The sequence below is a fragment of the Phoenix dactylifera genome, chromosome 4 (genome assembly GCF_051530095.1).
Source record: "Phoenix dactylifera cultivar Ajwa chromosome 4, Ajwa_hap1_PhDact_Kaust_v1.1, whole genome shotgun sequence".
In the NCBI taxonomy this organism is placed as follows: Eukaryota; Viridiplantae; Streptophyta; class Magnoliopsida; order Arecales; family Arecaceae; genus Phoenix; species Phoenix dactylifera.
In genome coordinates this window covers 38,099,049-38,120,398 of record NC_143193.1, presented here as the reverse complement: position 1 = coordinate 38,120,398, position 21,350 = coordinate 38,099,049, and the positions used below count along the sequence as shown (strand labels likewise).

Sequence of the window (21,350 nt, the reverse complement as noted above, 5' to 3'; positions counted from 1 at the left end):
TGGCTTTTCCTCTTCGGATAATTTTTTTCCCCCGAAAATAAACTGAGTCCGGAGACTGGCGGTGCCATGCCGCATAGCGGAACAGCGTGTTGAATCCTACGCCAGAACGGCCCCGGCAGCGCGAATGTCTCGGGCCGTCGAGGTCTGCTGCTTTGTCATAAAAGGGAGTTTCGAAGGGCATTTCTTGGGTGCGATCATACCAGCACTAATGCACCGGATCCCATCAGAACTCCGCAGTTAAGCGTGCTTGGGCGAGAGTAGTACTAGGATGGGTGACCCCCTGGGAAGTCCTCGTGTTGCACCTTTTTTATTTTTTTCTCCACTTTTTTATTTTTTGATAATATTTATTTTTAATTTTTCGGCTTTTGGCTTTTCCTCTTCGGATAATTTTTTTCCCCCGAAAATAAACTGAGTCCGGAGACTGGCGGTGCCATGCCACATAGCGGGACCAGCGCGTTGAATCCTACGCCAGAACGGCCCCGGCGGCGCGAATGTCTCGAGCCGTCGAGGTCTGCTGCTTTGTCATAAAAGGGAGTTTCGATGGGCATGTCATGGGTGCGATCATACCAGCACTAATGCACCGGATCCCATCAGAACTCCGCAGTTAAGCGTGCTTGGGCGAGAGTAGTACTAGGATGGGTGACCCCCTGGGAAGTCCTCGTGTTGCACCCCTTTTATTTTTTGCCCGCTTTTTTATTTTTTGATAATATTTATTTTTAATTTTTCGGCTTTTGGCTTTTCCTCTTCGGATAATTTTTTTCTCCCGAAAATAAACTGAGTCCGGAGACTCGCGGTGCCATGCCGCATAGCGGAACAGCGCGTTGAATCCTACGTCAGAACGGCCCCGGCAGCGCGAATGCCTCGGGCCGTCGAGGTCTGCTGCTTTGTCATAAAAGGGAGTTTCGAAGGGCATGTCATGGGTGCGATCATACCAGCACTAATGCACCGGATCCGATCAGAACACCGCAGTTAAGCGTTCTTGGGCGAGAGTAGTACTAGGATGGGTGACCCCCTGGGAAGTCCTCGTGTTGCACCCTTTTTATTTTTTGCCCGCTTTTTTATTTTTTGATAATATTTATTTTTAATTTTTCGGCTTTTGGCTTTTCCTCTTCGGATAATTTTTTTTCCCCGACAATAAACTGAGTCCGGAGACTGGCGGTGCCATGCCGCATAGCGGGACCAGCGCGTTGAATCCTACGCCAGAACGGCCCCGGCAGCGCGAATGTCTCGGGCCGTCGAGGTCTGCTGCTTTGTCATAAAAGGGAGTTTCGAAGGGCATATCATGGGTGCGATCATACCAGCACTAATGCACCGGATCCCATCAGAACTCCACAGTTAAGCGTGCATGGGCGAGAGTAGTACTAGGATGGGTGACCCCCTGGGAAGTCCTCGTGTTGCACCCCTTTTATTTTTTGCCCGCTTCTTTATTTTTTGATAACATTTATTTTTAATTTTTTGGCATTTGGCTTTTCCTCTTCGGATAATTTTTTTCCCCCGAAAATAAACTGAGTCCGGAGACTCGCGGCGCCATGCCGCATAGCGGAACAGCGCGTTAAATCCTACGCCAGAACGGCCCCGGCAGCGCGAATGTCTCGGGCCGTCGAGGTCTGCTGCTTTGTCATAAAAGGGTGTTTCGATGGGCATGTCATCGGTGCGATCATACCAGCACTAATGCACCGGATCCCATCAGAACTCCGCAGTTAAGCGTGATTGGGCGAGAGTAGTACTAGGATGGGTGACCCCTGATAAGTGCTAAATAATGTACAAATTTATCTATTTTACATAGCACTTATTACTATTGTTATGCACATATTTTAAATATTAACAAAAGAAAATGTGTTTCCCCTCTCATTTCATTTGAATAAATTATTAGAGGTAATTCAAGTTTGGTTTAATTTTCTATATTAATTTAGTCTAATGTGTGTGCAGGTCGAGTCATCCCATTCACGAACTAGTCTCAATCTGTTCCATGTGTGGACTACTTTCTCCCACATGTGCATGAAGCTACCCATTCCTTTGTCCACGTCATATTTTCCGTGTGCACCAAGCTTCCCAACTTAGCAAAACAAAGGCCTCTCCCATTTTCTCCACGTGTCCAAACTTTCTTTATTTTAGATTCAGAACAAAGCCCTTCCAACTTACCCGAGTGGACCCCAACCACTTTTCTAAAAAAAAGAAGAGAAGAAGAAATATAAATAATAAAAAAATTCAAACATCCTACTCATTCCCGTATTCATCTTCCACATTATTTTATTTTATTTTATTTCTTCTCTTCCCCTGTTTCAGAACAAGCCGCATGATCCTCCGCATCCTCCCCCGCTTCCGCGTTCAAAGAACTCCACCCAGCCGTCAGCATCCAAGCTCCCGCTTCCAATCAAGCACCCGAAGAAGGAAACCCATCTCATCTTCTCCCGTTCACGCCATCAATCCCGGAATCCCAGCCCCTCTTCCGTGATCCCGACGATCCCGCACTGCAGCCAGCGACCATTCCGAGCGAGTAGAAGACCAACTCCTCCGCGATCACCGTGCGTATCAACCAGCAAAGCCAGCAACGTCTCCAGCCAGCCGGGCGTCTTCCGCATCAGGCATCCGCCTGCATCCCCGCCTCCTCACAGCTGCCGTTCTTAGCGAGCAAAATCCGAGATCCACGCCCTCGTCCCAGCTCCTTCCGGATCGGCGTCCGTCTCTAGCTCCTTCCCCTTCTCCGTGATCCAGGCATTCCGCATCAGCCTCCCAGCGATCCCGCGGCACCCCTCATCCGGAGCCATCCCCTTCCGTTTCTAGCCATCAAGGAGCACGAGATCCGGCCATTCTCCTATGGATTGACGCCTTTCGCCCCATCCATCCGCGATTTTCCCTCCAGCATCACGCCCCGGAATCAGCCGGCCGTGATCTCTTCTCCCTTCCCGAACGAGCACTCCGGACAGCTATAAAAGGAGGGGGCTGAGGCGTTCGGAGGGGGGGGAGGCTCGGTGGAGAAGAAAGAAACAGGGGGGCTCTGTTTCGGTGAAGAAGAAGAAGAAAGCCGAGAGAAAGAAATAAAAAAAAAAGAAGAGAGAGGGGAGGAAAGAGAAGAGTCTTGGATATTTTGGGAATTATGGGAGGTGATCAACTTCATTTGAGGATGGGAGGTCGTCCGGAAGCCATGCTCGGCTAAACATCTAGTCTAGGGCTGGATGAAGCCCTAGCAATGTATCAGGGCATTGTAGTTCTTATTTTTATTATTATTTTGGAGCTTGTTTAAATTCTTATTTTCAATGAAATATTCCTTTATGATATTTAAACTTTGAGCATGCTAGTTACTAATCATATTTGCTAAAGTAGTCTAAGATGATCCATGCCTAGGAAGATGAAGTGTGCTGCATCCTAGATTAGCATACTTAGGTAGACACTTCATGCTATACCGAAGATGGATCTTCCTAACACTCTTTATGTTTTTATTTTAAAAGGCTTATAGCCAAAATTGCATGCCTTCCAAAAGATAAAAATTAAGAACACAATCCTTGATGCAATGCTATGTGGTGGATTCCAAACCCTAGATCTATTTACTTTGATTAAATTTCAATTCGTACTCATAGATTAATTTAGTTGAATCAAGTTAGCAAATCCTTCTTTTTGATTTATTTTTAAAAGAAAAATAACTTGTCTCCAATCCCTGTGGACCGACACCCGTAATCACTATCCTACAGGATACGTGCTATTGCGTGGTTTATTTTCAAAATTGAAATAACCGATCAATTTTTGGCGCCGTTGCCGGGGATTGCTAGCATAGTTATTTTTCTTATTAAAAAAAATTATTTAAAAATTAAAAAAAAAATTCTTTTAAAAAAAAAATTCTATTATTGTTACTTTTCTTATCTTCTTTTTCTCCCTTACTAATTTTTATTTATATTATTTGATCAGGAATCGAGGAAAAAAATCTGGGATGATCAAAAGGAGAACTGCCGGAAAAGAAATGTTGTAGAGGTTTGCAAAAAAAAAAAAAAAAAATTAAATTGCTGGGGAAATTCCCTTTGGTAACCTCTAAACTTTTCTTATTTAAATTAATTATTGGTTTGAAATTTTGTGGTGATTGTTTGATTTTAATTATAGCAAAATTGTGAATGCATGCTTGATACACATACACAAATCAATTTGCACATAGTAAGGGCAATCACCCCAACAAGATAAGAGCCGGATTTCATCACCGGACTCTTGCCCAACTTAGGTGAACTCAATCTCACATAGTGTCATCTTTAATTAAAATCAATTAGACGTTGGCTCCTAGGGACATTCGAGCTCAATAGGACGAAGATCACCGAAAGTTGCACCAATTTCGCTCTGTGGCTTAGTTGATGTCTAGGCAAGCTTTGTCCCTATAAGGGAGACAGTTCATCTGTTCGAGGCAAGTGGGTTTTAAGTGGGACCTTTGCGAACGCATCGTGACCCCTCCACTTACCTGGGAGCTTACCTGGTCAACTCGGTTCATTAGACCGGATTGGAGGCTTAGGTGACCTCTTCAAACCAGTTAGGAGCTGTCTAGTGATTTTAGGACAAAGACTAGGATTGATATGCTTTTCTCTTTTATTGCATGCTTGATTGATCAAGTACTAGTGTATGCACGGTAGTCGTTCTAGAGTACAAAATCTATTACCTTTTGACCCTGAAATAGAACGAACCCTTAGGAACATTCGAGCTAAGATCAAAACATTAGGATCATCCCCACCTCTTAAGATGGCTGAAGAACAACCCAAACTCTTGAGGGAATACTTTACTCCCACTATTTATACTTCCCCATCTTGCATTCGATTACCTGAGGTAGCAGCTGTACAATATGAAATAAAGTCTAGTGTGATCCAAATGCTCCCATCTTTTTATGGGCTCACCAATGAAGACCCATATAAACACCTAGATGAATTCCTTGAGATTTGCACCACTGTCAAGATTCAAAATTTCACTGATGATGCTTTAAAACTTAGATTATTCCCCTTCTCCCTTAAAGATAGAGCCAAACAATGGCTGAATTCTTTAGAAGCTAACTCAATTCGTTCTTGGGATCAAATGCAACAAGAATTCCTTAAAAAATACTTTCCCATAGGAAGAACGAACCAGTTTAGACGTGCCATTACAAGCTTCTCCCAAACCGAGGGAGAAGAATTTTATGAAACTTGGGAGAGATTTAGGGACCTAATCCGTAAATGCCCTCATCATCAAATACCTAAGTGGCAGCTAGTGCAATGTTTCTATGACGGTTTGACGGAACGAAACCGTCAGATGATCGATGCTGCATGCGGGGGGACTTTCATGCTTCGAAATGAGCATGAAGCATGGCAACTATTTGAAAATCTTAATGAAAACTCCCTCCACCATGCTTCATGTTCTCGTCAAGCATCCCCGAATTTTCAAAGAAAAGGGGCCATTTGTGAAATAAGTCATTCTATGGACCTGTCTAGCAAGGTAGATGCATTGTCCCATAAGATTGACCAACTAATGATAGGAGGACAGGTCGTTAGTTCTTCCCAAGCACAAGTGTGTGCTATCTGTTCTAGCCCATCGCATCCTATTCATGAGTGCCCCTCAGCACCCCAATATCCCGAACTCGTGCAAGAACACATCAATGCTGCCCAAACACAGCCCAGACCGGGTAATGATCCATTTTCCAATACATATAATCCGGGATGGCGGAATCATCCAAATTTTTCTTGGAGGCAGCAAGCTTCTAATACCTCCCAACCCTTCCCCCAAAATTTTCAAAACCCTCAGAATTTTCATCTCTACCGTCCCTCAACTCAATTTCAGCATCCTCCTCCTCCAACCCAAAGAAATACAGCCTTTGAGGAGAAGGTGTTGACTGCCCTTCAAGGTTTGGAGGCAAATACACAACTATTGCACTCTCACACACAATCAATTGCTAAGCTAGAATCCCAAATGGGTCAACTAGCCAATGCATTAAATAAACGAGAGGAAGGTAAGCTTCCAAGTCAACCAATGAGTAATCCTAGGGGACAATATGTGGCTCAAGAAACCCGACTAAATCATGAGCAAGCCAATGCTTTGACTACCCTAAGGAGTGGACGTATAATAGATAATAAGGTTGGGGAGGGTAACAATAAGGAAGATGAAGAAGAGGAGAGGAATGTTTCACGTGAAAACCCAAAACCTTCTTCAGCTAGTCCACCATCTGTCACAACCCATACTCCAAAGGCTCCATTTCCTGAAGCACTTAATGCACCCACTCCCTTTGGCAAGAAGGGAACTTCACTAGAAGAGATGATGGAGGTGTTCAAACAAGTTAAAATCAACCTTCCACTTCTTGATGCCATCAAACAAGTTCCCTCCTATGCCAAATTTCTCAAAGACCTTTGCACCCAAAAGCGAAAATCTAGGACACATGTGCCTAAAAAGGTCTTACTTACTGAACAGGTAAGTTCCATTCTCCAATACAACACCCCTCCAAAATTCAAAGATCCTGGCGCTCCCACTATTTCCTGTGTCATAGGAGATAACTCCATTGACCGAGCGCTCTTAGATCTAGGGGCAAGTGTGAATCTTCTACCCTATTCAGTCTATGAGAAATTTGGGTTAGGTGAATTAAAACCTACCTCGGTGTCCTTACAATTGGCTGATCGATCTGTGAAGATACCACGGGGGATGATTGAAGATGTTCTTGTCAAGGTAGACAAGTTCTATTTTCCAGTAGATTTTATCGTCCTTGACATGGAACATGTGCCCAACCTAAAAAAACAAATCCCTGTGATTCTTGGTCGTCCCTTTTTAGCAACAGCCAATGCATGTATCAACTGTAGAACCGGGGCAATGGATATATCATTTGGGAACATGAAAATTAAATTGAATGTTTTTCATGCCGCTGACCAACATGTGAGGGAAGACGAGTGTTGCCTAATTGACGAAATGGATGATCTTGTAGAGGAAGCCCTTCCCTATATCTTAGCAGATGACCCCTTAGAGGCATGTCTGGCCCATTTTGACATTGACAACTTTGATATAGACAAGGCCATAGAAGAAGTTAACATCTTACTTGACAATCAATCTCCAGTGAGTTCCCTTCCTTGGAAGAGCCGACCTGAACCTCTTCCTCCCATTGCCAGCGCGCCACTTTGTCCTTCCATTGATTCACCACCTAAACTTGAGTTAAAGCCACTTCCAACAAATCTTAAGTATGCCTTTCTAGGACCAGAAGATAGCCTCCCTGTAATTATCGCAGCCAACTTATCTACTGAACAGGAGGGTAAACTTTTGAGGGTGCTAGAAGAAAATAAACATGCCATAGGATGGTCTGTGGCCGATTTGAAAGGGGTTGACCCCTCTGTTTGCATGCATCGAATTCATCTCGATGATGATGCAAAACCTACCCGAGAAATGCAAAGAAGACTCAATCCTAACATGAAGGAGGTAGTCAAGAAAGAAGTGGTGAAGTTATTAGATGCCGGAATCATTTATCCAATTTCTGATAGTAAGTGGGTGAGTCCGACACAAGTGGTACCCAAGAAATCAGGTATTACTGTGATTGAGAATACGGAAGGAGAATTAATACAAACACGCACAACCACGGGTTGGCGCGTGTGCATTGACTATAGAAAACTTAATTCAATGACTAGGAAGGACCATTTCCCTCTACCTTTCATAGATCAAATTTTGGAACGGTTGGCTGGTCAAGGTTTCTACTGCTTCTTAGATGGTTATTCTGGATACAACCAAGTACCTGTCTACCCGGACGATCAAGAGAAGACCACCTTTACCTGCCCATTTGGGACATTTGCATATAGGAGGATGCCTTTTGGACTATGTAATGCACCCGCAACTTTTCAACGATGCATGATGGCCATCTTTTCAGATATGGTGGAAAACTTTCTAGAAGTATTCATTGATGATTTCTCAGTTTTTGGCCTATCTTTTGATGATTGTCTGAACAATTTGACCTTAGTTTTGAAAAGATGTAAGGAGACCAACCTAGTACTAAGTTGGGAAAAGAGCCATTTTATGGTTCAAGAAGGCATAGTTTTAGGACACGTCGTGTCCAAGAGGGGCATTGAAGTAGATAAAGCCAAAGTCGATCTTATTTCCAATCTTCCTCCACCAAAAACTGTGAAACAAATCCGATCATTCCTTGGCCATGCTGGTTTCTACCGTCGCTTTATTCAGGATTTCAGTAAGATTTCCAAACCCTTGTGCAATCTTCTTGCCAAGGACACTCCCTTTGTCTTTGATAAAACATGCGAGGAGGCATTTGAAAATCTTCGCTCGAAATTGACCACTGCACCTATCATACGGCCCCCTAATTGGACCCTTCCATTTGAACTAATGTGTGATGCATCCGACTATGCTATTGGGGCAGTCTTAGGGCAACGGCTAGATAAAGTACCTCATGTCATTTACTATGCTAGTAAAGCACTCTCAGATGCACAATTAAACTACACCACCACTGAGAAAGAATTGCTAGCGGTAGTATTCGCACTAGACAAGTTTCGATCTTACTTATTAGGATCCAAGGTTACCGTATTCACTGATCATGCTGCCCTTCGACACCTTCTTGCAAAGAAGGATACCAAACCCCGTCTGATTCGATGGATTCTTTTACTACAAGAATTTGACCTAGAAATTCGTGATAAGAAAGGAACTGCAAATGTCGTAGCGGACCACTTATCTAGGATTCTTCTTGAGCCCTCTTGTAAAAATACCTCACCCTTGCACGATTCTTTCCCAGATGAACAATTATTTGAGGTACAAAGAATAAAAACGCCATGGTTTGCAAACATAGTGAATTACCTTGCCATAGGACGAATTCCTGATGATTGGTCAACTCAAGATAAGAACCGATTCTTTTCACAAGTAAAGTTCTATTATTGGGATGATCCTGATTTATTCAAGTATTGTCCCGATCAAGTCATCCGTCGATGTGTCCCTGAATGTGAATTTCAAAGTATTCTTTCATTCTGCCATTCACAAGCTTGTGGGGGACATTTTGGGGGTAGAAAAACTGCAGCAAAAGTTTTACAAAGTGGATTTTATTGGCCCACACTTTTCAAAGATGCCCATAACTTTTGCCAAACTTGTGAACGGTGCCAACGGATGGGTACCATCTCTCGTAGAGATATGATGCCTCTCAATCCTATTTTAATTGTAGAAATCTTTGATGTCTGGGGTATTGACTTCATGGGCCCTTTCCCACCATCCTTTGGTTTCGAATATATTCTGGTAGGGGTTGATTATGTTTCAAAATGGGTAGAAGCTGTCGCCACTAAAACTAATGACCACAAGGTTGTGATTAAATTTTTACATGAAAACATCTTTTGTCGTTTTGGTACACCCCGGGCCATTATCAGTGATGGGGGATCTCATTTTTGCAACCGATCTTTCGAGGCTTTGGTTCGCAAATATAACATCACCCACAAAGTTGCTACCCCATACCATCCCCAAACGAGTGGACAAGTCGAGGTGTCCAATAGAGAGTTAAAACACATCTTAGAGAAAACGGTACGTCCCGATAGGAAAGATTGGTCTCAAAGGATAAATGATGCACTCTGGGCTTACCGTACCGCCTACAAAACTCCTATTGGCATGTCCCCCTACCGATTAGTTTTTGGTAAAGCTTGTCACTTACCGGTAGAACTTGAACATAGAGCTTTCTGGGCTATAAAAAAATTTAACTTAGACATGGCAGTAGCTGGTCCTCACCGAAAACTCCAACTAAGTGAACTTGAAGAATTGCGTAATGAGGCTTATGAAAATGCTAAAATTTATAAAGCAAGGACTAAGGCTTTTCATGATAAAAATATTAACCGTAAGTCCTTCGAACCTGGTCAAAAGGTTTGGCTGTTCAATTCCAAGTTGCGACTCTTCCCGGGTAAACTTCGCTCTAGGTGGGATGGACCATTCGTAGTGAAAAAGGTTTCTCCTTATGGTGCAGTAGAGATCCAACACCTCAATGGTGGACATGTTTTAAAAGTCAATGGTCAAAGGTTAAAACCTTATGTAGACTGTGTTGCCGACGGGCAATTGATCGAATCCCTTAATTTAACGAACCCTGTTTATCAAAATAATTAAGGACCCACTGTGTCTGGCTGAAGACAATAAATTTAGCGCTTGTTGGGAGGCAACCCAATTCTCTTAGATTATTTCTTAACATTGAGGACAATGTTAGGTTTAGGTTTGGGGGTATTCATCTTGATTTTCATAAAAAAAAAAAAAAGTTTTAAAAAAAATATAATAAAAAAAAATCATCTTTAAAAAAAAATTTTTAAAATAATTTTTTTTTTTTTTTAAAAAAATGTGTTTATAAAATAATAATAAAAAAAATTATTAAAAAAAAAAGTTTTGTTGAAAAAAAAAACCTAATTTATATACATTTATGCGAGAATGATAAACACACAAGGTATATAAAATCTAAAAGCCCAATGACTAGTGGGAAGTAATACAAATTTAAGTTCTTTTTATTAAGTCTCTCTTAGGGAGTTGTAAGCTAATTAATACTTTGGAATTTCACTACACACTGGCCGACCCTTCTAAGGTCTAGGCTCGACATTATGTTGATAGTATAGTAGCAACCTTGGACCCTGATGAATCATACTTATCTAATCCAATAATAAAAAAAAAAAAAAAAAAATCAATAAAAATGGATTTAGTCAGGAACATCGAAAAGGGCTACCTATTGTCAAAGGTCAAGTGGGCTTGTGATGAGGACTCCGAGCATAAGTCCGTAGGGGAGTCTTGATGCCCGACACCTTATGCCAACTGGTGTGAGAGTTGTCGACTGATTGCTCGTTACACGGAGAAATCACCACAAGAGTAAAAGTGCACAATTTATATATCTTTCTTAAAAAAAAAAAAAAAAAAAAAAGAAAAAAAAGGAAAAAAAAAAAAAAGCTGTATTGACCGAAAAGACAATAGTGTGAAAGCCGTCGTTGTAAAAATTCGAGTAAACTGGAATATTACAGATAAAGCCCGTGAGGTACTAAAGTAAACATCCACAACTCTCGAAATCCTGCAGATAAGATGGTTTTGAATCAGTGAGTAGGTTCCTTCGACCAATCCTTGGAAACTACTGGTATTAGCAATATTTTGGAGATCTGAGCTCTTAGCTTGGGTACGGTCCAGATTTCACTGAGCACTCCAGTATAAATAAGTCTTACAACTCCCTAACGGAAACTTAATGACTTCAACTTGAATTGCATCTTGACCTAGAATTTGGGCTGATTTAGTAAATAAAACCGTGTGTGTTTTGAAATTCTTATCATTTATGTATCTTGAATTAGATTTTAATATAAAAAAAAAGAGTTTTTGAAATTCTTTACTAGTATGCATTTGGAATTTAATTTTCACTTAATAGATCAAAAAAAAAAAATAATAAAAAAAAGAATAAAAATAATAATAAAAAAATATAATCATAACAATAAATGATTTATTTTAATATTGAAGTTTGTGGGTATCTTCACTGGAAACCCTCACGAGACTATAACTCGTCCACTAGGGTAACCTAGGGGTTTAAAGCCTTGTTGCATATGGTAAATGCAATCGCGATGCCTGCGAAAGTGAGTTAGAGTTTCTTCTTTTCTAATTTTATTTTGCTCGAGGACTAGCAAAATGTAGGTTTGGGGGTGTGATAAGTGCTAAATAATGTACAAATTTATCTATTTTACATAGCACTTATTACTATTGTTATGCACATATTTTAAATATTAACAAAAGAAAATGTGTTTCCCCTCTCATTTCATTTGAATAAATTATTAGAGGTAATTCAAGTTTGGTTTAATTTTCTATATTAATTTAGTCTAATGTGTGTGCAGGTCGAGTCATCCCATTCACGAACTAGTCTCAATCTGTTCCATGTGTGGACTACTTTCTCCCACATGTGCATGAAGCTACCCATTCCTTTGTCCACGTCATATTTTCCGTGTGCACCAAGCTTCCCAACTTAGCAAAACAAAGGCCTCTCCCATTTTCTCCACGTGTCCAAACTTTCTTTATTTTAGATTCAGAACAAAGCCCTTCCAACTTACCCGAGTGGACCCCAACCACTTTTCTAAAAAAAAGAAGAGAAGAAGAAATATAAATAATAAAAAAATTCAAACATCCTACTCATTCCCGTATTCATCTTCCACATTATTTTATTTTATTTTATTTCTTCTCTTCCCCTGTTTCAGAACAAGCCGCATGATCCTCCGCATCCTCCCCCGCTTCCGCGTTCAAAGAACTCCACCCAGCCGTCAGCATCCAAGCTCCCGCTTCCAATCAAGCACCCGAAGAAGGAAACCCATCTCATCTTCTCCCGTTCACGCCATCAATCCCGGAATCCCAGCCCCTCTTCCGTGATCCCGACGATCCCGCACTGCAGCCAGCGACCATTCCGAGCGAGTAGAAGACCAACTCCTCCGCGATCACCGTGCGTATCAACCAGCAAAGCCAGCAACGTCTCCAGCCAGCCGGGCGTCTTCCGCATCAGGCATCCGCCTGCATCCCCGCCTCCTCACAGCTGCCGTTCTTAGCGAGCAAAATCCGAGATCCACGCCCTCGTCCCAGCTCCTTCCGGATCGGCGTCCGTCTCTAGCTCCTTCCCCTTCTCCGTGATCCAGGCATTCCGCATCAGCCTCCCAGCGATCCCGCGGCACCCCTCATCCGGAGCCATCCCCTTCCGTTTCTAGCCATCAAGGAGCACGAGATCCGGCCATTCTCCTATGGATTGACGCCTTTCGCCCCATCCATCCGCGATTTTCCCTCCAGCATCACGCCCCGGAATCAGCCGGCCGTGATCTCTTCTCCCTTCCCGAACGAGCACTCCGGACAGCTATAAAAGGAGGGGGCTGAGGCGTTCGGAGGGGGGGGAGGCTCGGTGGAGAAGAAAGAAACAGGGGGGCTCTGTTTCGGTGAAGAAGAAGAAGAAAGCCGAGAGAAAGAAATAAAAAAAAAAGAAGAGAGAGGGGAGGAAAGAGAAGAGTCTTGGATATTTTGGGAATTATGGGAGGTGATCAACTTCATTTGAGGATGGGAGGTCGTCCGGAAGCCATGCTCGGCTAAACATCTAGTCTAGGGCTGGATGAAGCCCTAGCAATGTATCAGGGCATTGTAGTTCTTATTTTTATTATTATTTTGGAGCTTGTTTAAATTCTTATTTTCAATGAAATATTCCTTTATGATATTTAAACTTTGAGCATGCTAGTTACTAATCATATTTGCTAAAGTAGTCTAAGATGATCCATGCCTAGGAAGATGAAGTGTGCTGCATCCTAGATTAGCATACTTAGGTAGACACTTCATGCTATACCGAAGATGGATCTTCCTAACACTCTTTATGTTTTTATTTTAAAAGGCTTATAGCCAAAATTGCATGCCTTCCAAAAGATAAAAATTAAGAACACAATCCTTGATGCAATGCTATGTGGTGGATTCCAAACCCTAGATCTATTTACTTTGATTAAATTTCAATTCGTACTCATAGATTAATTTAGTTGAATCAAGTTAGCAAATCCTTCTTTTTGATTTATTTTTAAAAGAAAAATAACTTGTCTCCAATCCCTGTGGACCGACACCCGTAATCACTATCCTACAGGATACGTGCTATTGCGTGGTTTATTTTCAAAATTGAAATAACCGATCAACCCCCTGGGAAGTCCTCGTGTTGCACCCTTTTATTTTTTGCCCGCTTTTTTATTTTTTGATAATATTTATTTTTAATTTTTCGGCTTTTGGCTTTTCCTCTTCGGATAATTTTTTTCCCCCGAAAATAAACTGAGTCCGGAGACTCGCGGTGCCATGCCGCATAGCGGAACAGCGCGTTGAATCCTACGCCAGAACGGCCCCGTCAGCGCGAATGTCTCGGGCCGTCGAGGTCTGCTGCTTTGTCATAAAAGGGAGTTTCGAAGGGCATGTCATGGGTGCGATCATACCAGCACTAATGCACCGGATCCCATCAAAACTCCGCAGTTAAGCGTGCTTGGGCGAGAGTAGTACTAGGATGGGTGACCCCCTGGGAAGTCCTCGTGTTGCACCCTTTTTATTTTTTTCTCCACTTTTTTATTTTTTGACAATATTTATTTTTAATTTTTCGGCTTTTGGCTTTTCCTCTTCGGATAATTTTTTTTCCCCCGAAAATAAACTGAGTCCGGAGACTGGCGGTGCCATGCCGCATAGCGGGACCAGCGCGTTGAATCCTACGCCAGAACGGCCCCGGCGGCGCGAATGTCTCGGGCCGTCGAGGTCTGCTGCTTTGTCATAAAAGGGAGTTTCGATGGGCATGTCATGGGTGCGATCATACCAGCACTAATGCACCGGATCCCATCAGAACTCCGCAGTTAAGCGTGCTTGGGCGAGAGTAGTACTAGGATGGGTGACCCCCTGGGAAGTCCTCGTGTTGCACCCCTTTTATTTTTTGCCCGCTTTTTTATTTTTTGATAATATTTATTTTTAATTTTTCGGCTTTTGGCTTTTCCTCTTCGGATAATTTTTTTCCCCCGAAAATAAACTGAGTCCGGAGACTCGCGGTGCCATGCCGCATAGCGGAACAGCGCGTTGAATCCTACGCCAGAACGGCCCCGGCAGCGCGAATGCCTCGGGCCGTCGAGATCTGCTGCTTTGTCATAAAAGGGAGTTTCGAAGGGCATGTCGTGGGTGCGATCATACCAGCACTAATGCACCGGATCCGATCAGAACTCCGCAGTTAACCGTGCTTGGGCGAGAGTAGTACTAGGATGGGTGACCCCCTGGGAAGTCCTCGTGTTGCACCCTTTTTATTTTTTGCCCGCTTTTTTATTTTTTGATAATATTTATTTTTAATTTTTCGGCTTTTGGCTTTTCCTCTTTGGATAATTTTTTTTTCCCGAAAATAAACTGAGTCCGAAGACTGGCGGTGCCATGCCGCAGAGCGGAACAGCGCGTTGAATCCTACGCCAGAACGGCCCCGGCAGCGCGAATGTCTCGGGCCGTCGCGGTCTGCTGCTTTGTCATAAAAGGGAGTTTCGAAGGGCATGTCATGGGTGCGATCATACCAGCACTAATGCACCGGATCCCATCATAACTCCGCAGTTAAGCGTGCTTGGGCGAGAGAAGTACTAGGATGGGTGACCCCCTGGGAAGTCCTCGTGTTGCACCCTTTTTATTTTTTGCCCGCTTTTTTATTTTTTGATAATATTTATTTTTAATTTTTTGGCTTTTGGCTTTTCCTCTTCGGATAATTTTTTTCCCCCGAAAATAAACTGAGTCCGGAGACTGGCAGTGCCATGCTGCATAGCGGAACAGCGCGTTGAATCATACGCCAGAACGGCCCCGGCAGCGCGAATGTCTCGGGCCGTCGAGGTCTGCTGCTTTGTCTTAAAAGGGAGTTTCGAAGGGCATGTCTTGGGTGCGATCATACCAGCACTAATGCACCGGATCCCATCAGAACTCCGCAGTTAAGCGTGCTTGGGTGAGAGTAGTACTAGGATGGGTGACCCCCTGGGAAGTCCTCGTGTTGCACCCTTTTTATTTTTTGCCCGCTTTTTTACTTTTTGATAATATTTATTTTTAATTTTTCGGCTTTTGGCTTTTCCTCTTCGGATAATTTTTTTCCCCCGACAATAAACTGAGTCCGGGGTCTGGCGGTGCCATGCCGCATAGCGGGACCAGCGCGTTGAATCCTACGCCAGAACGGCCCCGGCAGGGTGAATGTCTCGGGCCGTCGAGGTCTGCTGCTTTGTCATAAAAGGGAGTTTCGAAGGGCATGTCATGGGAGCGATCATACCAGCACTAATGCACCGGATCCCATCAGAACTCCGTAGTTAAGCGTGCTTGGGCGAGAGTAGTACTAGGATGGGTGACCCCCTGGGAAGTCCTCGTGTTGCACCCTTTTTATTTTTTGCCCGCTTTTTTATTTTTTGATAATATTTATTTTTAATTTTTCGGCTTTTGGCTTTTCCTCTTCGGATAATTTTTTTTTCCGAAAATAAACTGAGTCCGGAGACTGGCGGTGCCATGCCGCATAGCGGAACAGCGCGTTGAATCCTACGCCAGAACGGCCCCGGCAGCGCGAATGTCTCGGGCCGTCGCGGTCTGCTGCTTTGTCATAAAAGGGAGTTTCGAAGGGCATGTCATGGGTGCGATCATACCAGCACTAATGCACCGGATCCCATCATAACTCCGCAGTTAAGCGTGCTTGGGCGAGAGAAGTACTATGATGGGTGACCCCCTGGGAAGTCCTCGTGTTGCACCCTTTTTATTTTTTGCCCACTTTTTTATTTTTTGATAATATTTATTTTTTATTATTTGGCTTTTGGCTTTTCCTCTTCGGATAATTTTTTCCCCCCGAAAATAAACTGAGTCCGGAGACTGGCGGTGCCATGCCGCATAGCGGAACAGCGCGTTGAATCCTACGCCAGAACGGCCCCGGCAGCGCGAATGTCTCGGGCCGTCGAGGTCTGCTGCTTTGTCATAAAAGGGAGTTTCGAAGGGCATGTCATGGGTGCGATCATACCAGCACTAATGCACCGGATCCCATCAGAACTCCGCAGTTAAGCGTGCTTGGGCGAGAGTAGTACTAGGATGGGTGACCCCCTGGGAAGTCCTCGTGTTGCACCCCTTTTATTTTTTGCCCGCTTTTTTATTTTTTGATAATATTTATTTTTAATTTTTCGGCTTTTGGCTTTTCCTCTTCGGATAATTTTTTTCCCTCGAAAATAAACTGAGTCCGGAGACTCGCGGTGCCATGCCGCATAGCGGAACAGCGCGTTGAATCCTACGCCAGAACGGCCCCGGCAGCGCGAATGCCTCGGGCCGTCGAGATCTGCTGCTTTGTCATAAAAGGGAGTTTCGAAGGGCATGTCATGGGTGCGATCATACCAGCACTAATGCACCGGATCCGATCAGAACTCCGCAGTTAAGCGTGCTTGGGCGAGAGTAGTACTAGGATGGGTGACCCCCTGGGAAGTCCTCGTGTTGCACCCTTTTTATTTTTTGCCCGCTTTTTTATTTTTTGATAATATTTATTTTTAATTTTTCGGCTTTTGGCTTTTCCTCTTCGGATAATTTTTTTTTCTCGAAAATAAACTGAGTCCGGAGACTGGCGGTGCCATGCTGCATAGCGGAACAGCGCGTTGAATCCTACGCCAGAACGGCCCCGGCAGCGCAAATGTCTCGGGCCGTCGCGGTCTGCTGCTTTGTCATAAAAGGGAGTTTCGAAGGGCATGTCATGGGTGCGATCATACCAGCACTAATGCACCGGATCCCATCATAACTCCGCAGTTAAGCGTGCTTGGGCGAGAGAAGTACTAGGATGGGTGACCCCCTAGGAAGTCCTCGTGTTGCACCCTTTTTATTTTTTGCCCGCTTTTTTATTTTTTGATAATATTTATTTTTAATTTTTTGGCTTTTGGCTTTTCCTCTTCCGATAATTTTTTCCCCCCGAAAATAAACTGAGTCCGGAGACTGGCGGTGCCATGCCGCATAGCGGAACAGCGCGTTGAATCATACGCCAGAACGGCCCCGGTAGCGCGAATGTCTCGGGCCGTCGAGGTCTGCTGCTTTGTCTTAAAAGGGAGTTTCGAAGGGCATGTCTTGGGTGCGATCATACCAGCACTAATGCACCGGATCCCATCAGAACTCCGCAGTTAAGCGTGCACCGGATCCCATCAGAACTCCGCAGTTAAGCGTGCTTGGGCGAGAGTAGTACTAGGATGGGTGACCCCCTGGGAAGTCCTCGTGTTGCACCCTTTTTATTTTTTGCCCGCTTTTTTATTTTTTGATAATATTTATTTTTAATTTTTCGGGTTTTGGCTTTTCCTCTTCGGATAATTTTTTTCCCCCGACAATAAACTGAGTCCGGAGACTGGCGGTGCCATGCCGCATAGCGGGACCAGCGCGTTGAATCCTACGCCAGAACGGCCCTGGCAGCGTGAATGTCTCGGGCCGTCGAGGTCTGCTGCTTTGTCATAAAAGGGAGTTTCGAAGGGCATGTCATGGGTGCGATCATACCAGCACTAATGCACCGGATCCCATCAGAACTCCGTAGTTAAGCGTGCTTGGGCGAGAGTGGTACTAGGATGGGTGACCCCCTGGGAAGTCCTCGTGTTGCACCCTTTTTATTTTTTGCCCGCTTTTTTATTTTTTGATAATATTTATTTTTAATTTTTCGGCTTTTGGCTTTTCCTCTTCGGATAATTTTTTTTTTCCGAAAATAAACTGAGTCCGGAGACTGGCGGTGCCATGCCGCATAGCGGAACAGCGCGTTGAATCCTACGCCAGAACGGCCCCGGCAGCGCGAATGTCTCGGGCCGTCGCGGTCTGCTGCTTTGTCATAAAAGGGAGTTTCGAAGGGCATGTCATGGGTGCGATCATACCAGCACTAATGCACCGGATCCCATCATAACTCCGCAGTTAAGCGTGCTTGGGCGAGAGAAGTACTAGGATGGGTGACCCCCTGAGAAGTCCTCGTGTTGCACCCTTTTTATTTTTTGCCCGCTTTTTTATTTTTTGATAATATTTATTTTTAATTATTGGGCTTTTGGCTTTTCCTCTTCGGATAATTTTTTCCCCCCGAAAATAAACTGAGTCCGGAGGCTGGCGGTGCCATGCCGCATAGCGGAACAGCGCGTTGAATCCTACGCCAGAACGGCCCCGGCAGCGCGAATGTCTCGGGCCGTCGAGGTCTGCTGCTTTGTCATAAAAGGGAGTTTCGAAGGGCATGTCATGGGTGCGATCATACCAGCACTAATGCACCGGATCCCATCAGAACTCCGCAGTTAAGCGTGCTTGGGCGAGAGTAGTACTAGGATGGGTGACCCCTTGGGAAGTCCTCGTGTTGCACCCCTTTTATTTTTTGCCCGCTTTTTTATTTTTTGATAACATTTATTTTTTATTTTTCGGCTTTTGGCTTTTCCTCTTCGGATAATTTTTTTCCCCCGAAAAGAAACTGAGTCCGGAGACTGGCGGTGCCATGCCGCATAGCGGAACAGCGTGTTGAATCCTACGCCAGAACGGCCCCGGCAGCGCGAATGTCTCGGGCCGTCGAGGTCTGCTGCTTTGTCATAAAAGGGAGTTTCGAAGGGCATGTCTTGGGTGCGATCATACCAGCACTAATGCACCGGATCCCATCAGAACTCCGCAGTTAAGCGTGCTTGGGCGAGAGTAGTACTAGGATGGGTGACCCCTTGGGAAGTCCTCGTGTTGCACCTTTTTTATTTTTTTCTCCACTTTTTTATTTTTTGATAATATTTATTTTTAATTTTTCGGCTTTTGGCTTTTCCTCTTCGGATAATTTTTTTCCCCCGAAAATAAACTGAGTCCGGAGACTGGCGGTGCCATGCCGCATAGCGGGACCAGCGCGTTGAATCCTACGCCAGAACGGCCCCGGCGGCGCGAATGTCTCGAGCCGTCGAGGTCTGCTGCTTTGTCATAAAAGGGAGTTTCGATGGGCATGTCATGGGTGCGATCATACCAGCACTAATGCACCGGATCCCATCAGAACTCCGCAGTTAAGCATGCTTGGGCGAGAGTAGTACTAGGATGGGTGACCCCCTGGGAAGTCCTCGTGTTGCACCCCTTTTATTTTTTGCCCGCTTTTTTATTTTTTGATAATATTTATTTTTAATTTTTCGGCTTTTGGCTTTTCCTCTTCGGATAATTTTTTTCCCCCGAAAATAAACTGAGTCCGGAGACTCGCGGCGCCATGCCGCATAGCGGAACAGCGCGTTAAATCCTACGCCAGAACGGCCCCGGCAGCGCGAATGTCTCGGGCCGTCGAGGTCTGCTGCTTTGTCATAAAAGGGTGTTTCGATGGGCATGTCATCGGTGCGATCATACCAGCACTAATGTACCGGATCCCATCAGAACTCCGCAGTTAAGCGTGCTTGGGCGAGAGTAGTACTAGGATGGGTGACCCCCTGGGAAGTCCTCGTGCTGCACCCTTTTATTTTTTGCCCGCTTTTTTATTTTTTGATAATATTTATTTTTAATTTTTCGGCTTTTGGCTTTTCCTCTTCGGATAATTTTTTTCCCCCGAAAATAAACTGAGTCCGGAGACTCGCGGTGCCATGCCGCATAGCGGAACAGCGCGTTGAATCCTACGCCAGAACGGCCCCGGCAGCGCGAATGTCTCGGGCCGTCGAGGTCTGCTGCTTTGTCATAAAAGGGAGTTTCGAAGGGCATGTCATGGGTGCGATCATACCAGCACTAATGCACCGGATCCCATCCAAACTCCGCAGTTAAGCGTGCTTGGGCGAGAGTAGTACTAGGATGGGTGACCCCCTGGGAAGTCCTCGTGTTGCACCCTTTTTATTTTTTTCTCCACTTTTTTATTTTTTGACAATATTTATTTTTAATTTTTCGGCTTTTGGCTTTTCCTCTTCGGATAATTTTTTTCCCCCGAAAATAAACTGAGTCCGGAGACTGGCGGTGCCATGCCGCATAGCGGGACCAGCGCGTTGAATCCTACGCCAGAACGGCCCCGGCAGCACGAATGTCTCGGGCCGTCGAGGTCCGCTGCTTTGTCATAAAAGGGAGTTTCGATGGGCATGTCATGGGTGCGATCATACCAGCACTAATGCACCGGATCCCATCAGAACTCCGCAGTTAAGCGTGCTTGGGCGAGAGTAGTACTAGGATGGGTGACCCCCTGGGAAGTCCTCGTGTTGCACCCCTTTTATTTTTTGCCCGCTTTTTTATTTTTTGATAATATTTATTTTTAATTTTTCGGCTTTTGGCTTTTCCTCTTCGGATAATTTTTTTCCCCCGAAAATAAACTGAGTCCGGAGACTCGCGGTGCCATGCCGCATAGCGGAACAGCGCGTTGAATCCTACGCCAGAACGGCCCCGGCAGCACGAATGTCTCGGGCCGTCGAGGTCCGCTGCTTTGTCATAAAAGGGAGTTTCGATGGGCATGTCATGGGTGCGATCATACCAGCACTAATGCACCGGATCCCATCAGAACTCCGCAGTTAAGCGTGCTTGGGCGAGAGTAGTACTAGGATGGGTGACCCCCTGGGAAGTCCTCGTGTTGCACCCCTTTTATTTTTTGCCCGCTTTTTTATTTTTTGATAATATTTATTTTTAATTTTTCGGCTTTTGGCTTTTCCTCTTCGGATAATTTTTTTCCCCCGAAAATAAACTGAGTCCGGAGACTCGCGGCGCCATGCCGCATAGCGGAACAGCGCGTTAAATCCTACGCCAGAACGGCCCCGGCAGCGCGAATGTCTCGGGCCGTCGAGGTCTGCTGCTTTGTCATAAAAGGGTGTTTCGATGGGCATGTCATCGGTGCGATCATACCAGCACTAATGTACCGGATCCCATCAGAACTCCGCAGTTAAGCGTGCTTGGGCGAGAGTAGTACTAGGATGGGTGACCCCCTGGGAAGTCCTCGTGTTGCACCCTTTTATTTTTTGCCCGCTTTTTTA

The 21,350-nt window shown here is 44.7% G+C and overlaps 24 non-coding genes and 2 pseudogenes across 24 annotated transcripts; 25 read left to right on the top strand and 1 right to left on the bottom strand.

Moving 5' to 3' along the window:
• Window positions 1–186: 186 nt before the first annotated feature.
• Window positions 187–305, top strand: LOC148708934 (5S ribosomal RNA). The gene has a single exon (XR_015978354.2). It is a non-coding gene; the product is annotated as a 5S ribosomal RNA (ribosomal RNA).
• Window positions 306–553: 248 nt separating this feature from the next.
• LOC148708933 (5S ribosomal RNA) lies at window positions 554–672 on the top strand. Its single transcript, XR_016411289.1, has one exon. It is a non-coding gene; the product is annotated as a 5S ribosomal RNA (ribosomal RNA).
• A 246-nt stretch (window positions 673–918) lies between these two features.
• LOC148708932 (5S ribosomal RNA) lies at window positions 919–1,037 on the top strand (annotated as a pseudogene).
• A 247-nt stretch (window positions 1,038–1,284) lies between these two features.
• Window positions 1,285–1,403, top strand: LOC148708931 (5S ribosomal RNA). Its single transcript, XR_015979286.2, has one exon. It is a non-coding gene; the product is annotated as a 5S ribosomal RNA (ribosomal RNA).
• Window positions 1,404–5,089: 3,686 nt separating this feature from the next.
• LOC120106783 (small nucleolar RNA R71) lies at window positions 5,090–5,195 on the bottom strand. Its single transcript, XR_016409267.1, has one exon. It is a non-coding gene; the product is annotated as a small nucleolar RNA R71 (small nucleolar RNA).
• Window positions 5,196–13,866: 8,671 nt separating this feature from the next.
• Window positions 13,867–13,985, top strand: LOC149764938 (5S ribosomal RNA). The gene has a single exon (XR_016404886.1). It is a non-coding gene; the product is annotated as a 5S ribosomal RNA (ribosomal RNA).
• A 249-nt stretch (window positions 13,986–14,234) lies between these two features.
• LOC149764937 (5S ribosomal RNA) lies at window positions 14,235–14,353 on the top strand. The gene has a single exon (XR_016411288.1). It is a non-coding gene; the product is annotated as a 5S ribosomal RNA (ribosomal RNA).
• A 246-nt stretch (window positions 14,354–14,599) lies between these two features.
• On the top strand, window positions 14,600–14,718 carry LOC149764936 (5S ribosomal RNA). The gene has a single exon (XR_016406508.1). It is a non-coding gene; the product is annotated as a 5S ribosomal RNA (ribosomal RNA).
• Window positions 14,719–14,964: 246 nt separating this feature from the next.
• On the top strand, window positions 14,965–15,083 carry LOC149764935 (5S ribosomal RNA). The gene has a single exon (XR_016406699.1). It is a non-coding gene; the product is annotated as a 5S ribosomal RNA (ribosomal RNA).
• A 246-nt stretch (window positions 15,084–15,329) lies between these two features.
• On the top strand, window positions 15,330–15,448 carry LOC149764934 (5S ribosomal RNA). The gene has a single exon (XR_016402361.1). It is a non-coding gene; the product is annotated as a 5S ribosomal RNA (ribosomal RNA).
• Window positions 15,449–15,695: 247 nt separating this feature from the next.
• On the top strand, window positions 15,696–15,814 carry LOC149764933 (5S ribosomal RNA). The gene has a single exon (XR_016403017.1). It is a non-coding gene; the product is annotated as a 5S ribosomal RNA (ribosomal RNA).
• Window positions 15,815–16,059: 245 nt separating this feature from the next.
• LOC149764932 (5S ribosomal RNA) lies at window positions 16,060–16,178 on the top strand. Its single transcript, XR_016406893.1, has one exon. It is a non-coding gene; the product is annotated as a 5S ribosomal RNA (ribosomal RNA).
• A 246-nt stretch (window positions 16,179–16,424) lies between these two features.
• LOC149764931 (5S ribosomal RNA) lies at window positions 16,425–16,543 on the top strand. Its single transcript, XR_016411287.1, has one exon. It is a non-coding gene; the product is annotated as a 5S ribosomal RNA (ribosomal RNA).
• A 246-nt stretch (window positions 16,544–16,789) lies between these two features.
• LOC149764930 (5S ribosomal RNA) lies at window positions 16,790–16,908 on the top strand. Its single transcript, XR_016404308.1, has one exon. It is a non-coding gene; the product is annotated as a 5S ribosomal RNA (ribosomal RNA).
• Window positions 16,909–17,154: 246 nt separating this feature from the next.
• LOC149764929 (5S ribosomal RNA) lies at window positions 17,155–17,273 on the top strand. Its single transcript, XR_016408228.1, has one exon. It is a non-coding gene; the product is annotated as a 5S ribosomal RNA (ribosomal RNA).
• Window positions 17,274–17,519: 246 nt separating this feature from the next.
• Window positions 17,520–17,673, top strand: LOC149764928 (5S ribosomal RNA; annotated as a pseudogene).
• A 247-nt stretch (window positions 17,674–17,920) lies between these two features.
• Window positions 17,921–18,039, top strand: LOC149764927 (5S ribosomal RNA). Its single transcript, XR_016402082.1, has one exon. It is a non-coding gene; the product is annotated as a 5S ribosomal RNA (ribosomal RNA).
• Window positions 18,040–18,285: 246 nt separating this feature from the next.
• On the top strand, window positions 18,286–18,404 carry LOC149764926 (5S ribosomal RNA). The gene has a single exon (XR_016407154.1). It is a non-coding gene; the product is annotated as a 5S ribosomal RNA (ribosomal RNA).
• A 246-nt stretch (window positions 18,405–18,650) lies between these two features.
• LOC149764925 (5S ribosomal RNA) lies at window positions 18,651–18,769 on the top strand. Its single transcript, XR_016412708.1, has one exon. It is a non-coding gene; the product is annotated as a 5S ribosomal RNA (ribosomal RNA).
• A 246-nt stretch (window positions 18,770–19,015) lies between these two features.
• On the top strand, window positions 19,016–19,134 carry LOC149764924 (5S ribosomal RNA). Its single transcript, XR_016401305.1, has one exon. It is a non-coding gene; the product is annotated as a 5S ribosomal RNA (ribosomal RNA).
• A 248-nt stretch (window positions 19,135–19,382) lies between these two features.
• On the top strand, window positions 19,383–19,501 carry LOC149764923 (5S ribosomal RNA). Its single transcript, XR_016402606.1, has one exon. It is a non-coding gene; the product is annotated as a 5S ribosomal RNA (ribosomal RNA).
• Window positions 19,502–19,747: 246 nt separating this feature from the next.
• LOC149764922 (5S ribosomal RNA) lies at window positions 19,748–19,866 on the top strand. Its single transcript, XR_016407689.1, has one exon. It is a non-coding gene; the product is annotated as a 5S ribosomal RNA (ribosomal RNA).
• A 245-nt stretch (window positions 19,867–20,111) lies between these two features.
• On the top strand, window positions 20,112–20,230 carry LOC149764921 (5S ribosomal RNA). The gene has a single exon (XR_016403360.1). It is a non-coding gene; the product is annotated as a 5S ribosomal RNA (ribosomal RNA).
• A 248-nt stretch (window positions 20,231–20,478) lies between these two features.
• On the top strand, window positions 20,479–20,597 carry LOC149764920 (5S ribosomal RNA). Its single transcript, XR_016411286.1, has one exon. It is a non-coding gene; the product is annotated as a 5S ribosomal RNA (ribosomal RNA).
• Window positions 20,598–20,843: 246 nt separating this feature from the next.
• LOC149764919 (5S ribosomal RNA) lies at window positions 20,844–20,962 on the top strand. Its single transcript, XR_016411285.1, has one exon. It is a non-coding gene; the product is annotated as a 5S ribosomal RNA (ribosomal RNA).
• Window positions 20,963–21,208: 246 nt separating this feature from the next.
• LOC149764918 (5S ribosomal RNA) lies at window positions 21,209–21,327 on the top strand. Its single transcript, XR_016405048.1, has one exon. It is a non-coding gene; the product is annotated as a 5S ribosomal RNA (ribosomal RNA).
• Window positions 21,328–21,350: the final 23 nt, after the last annotated feature.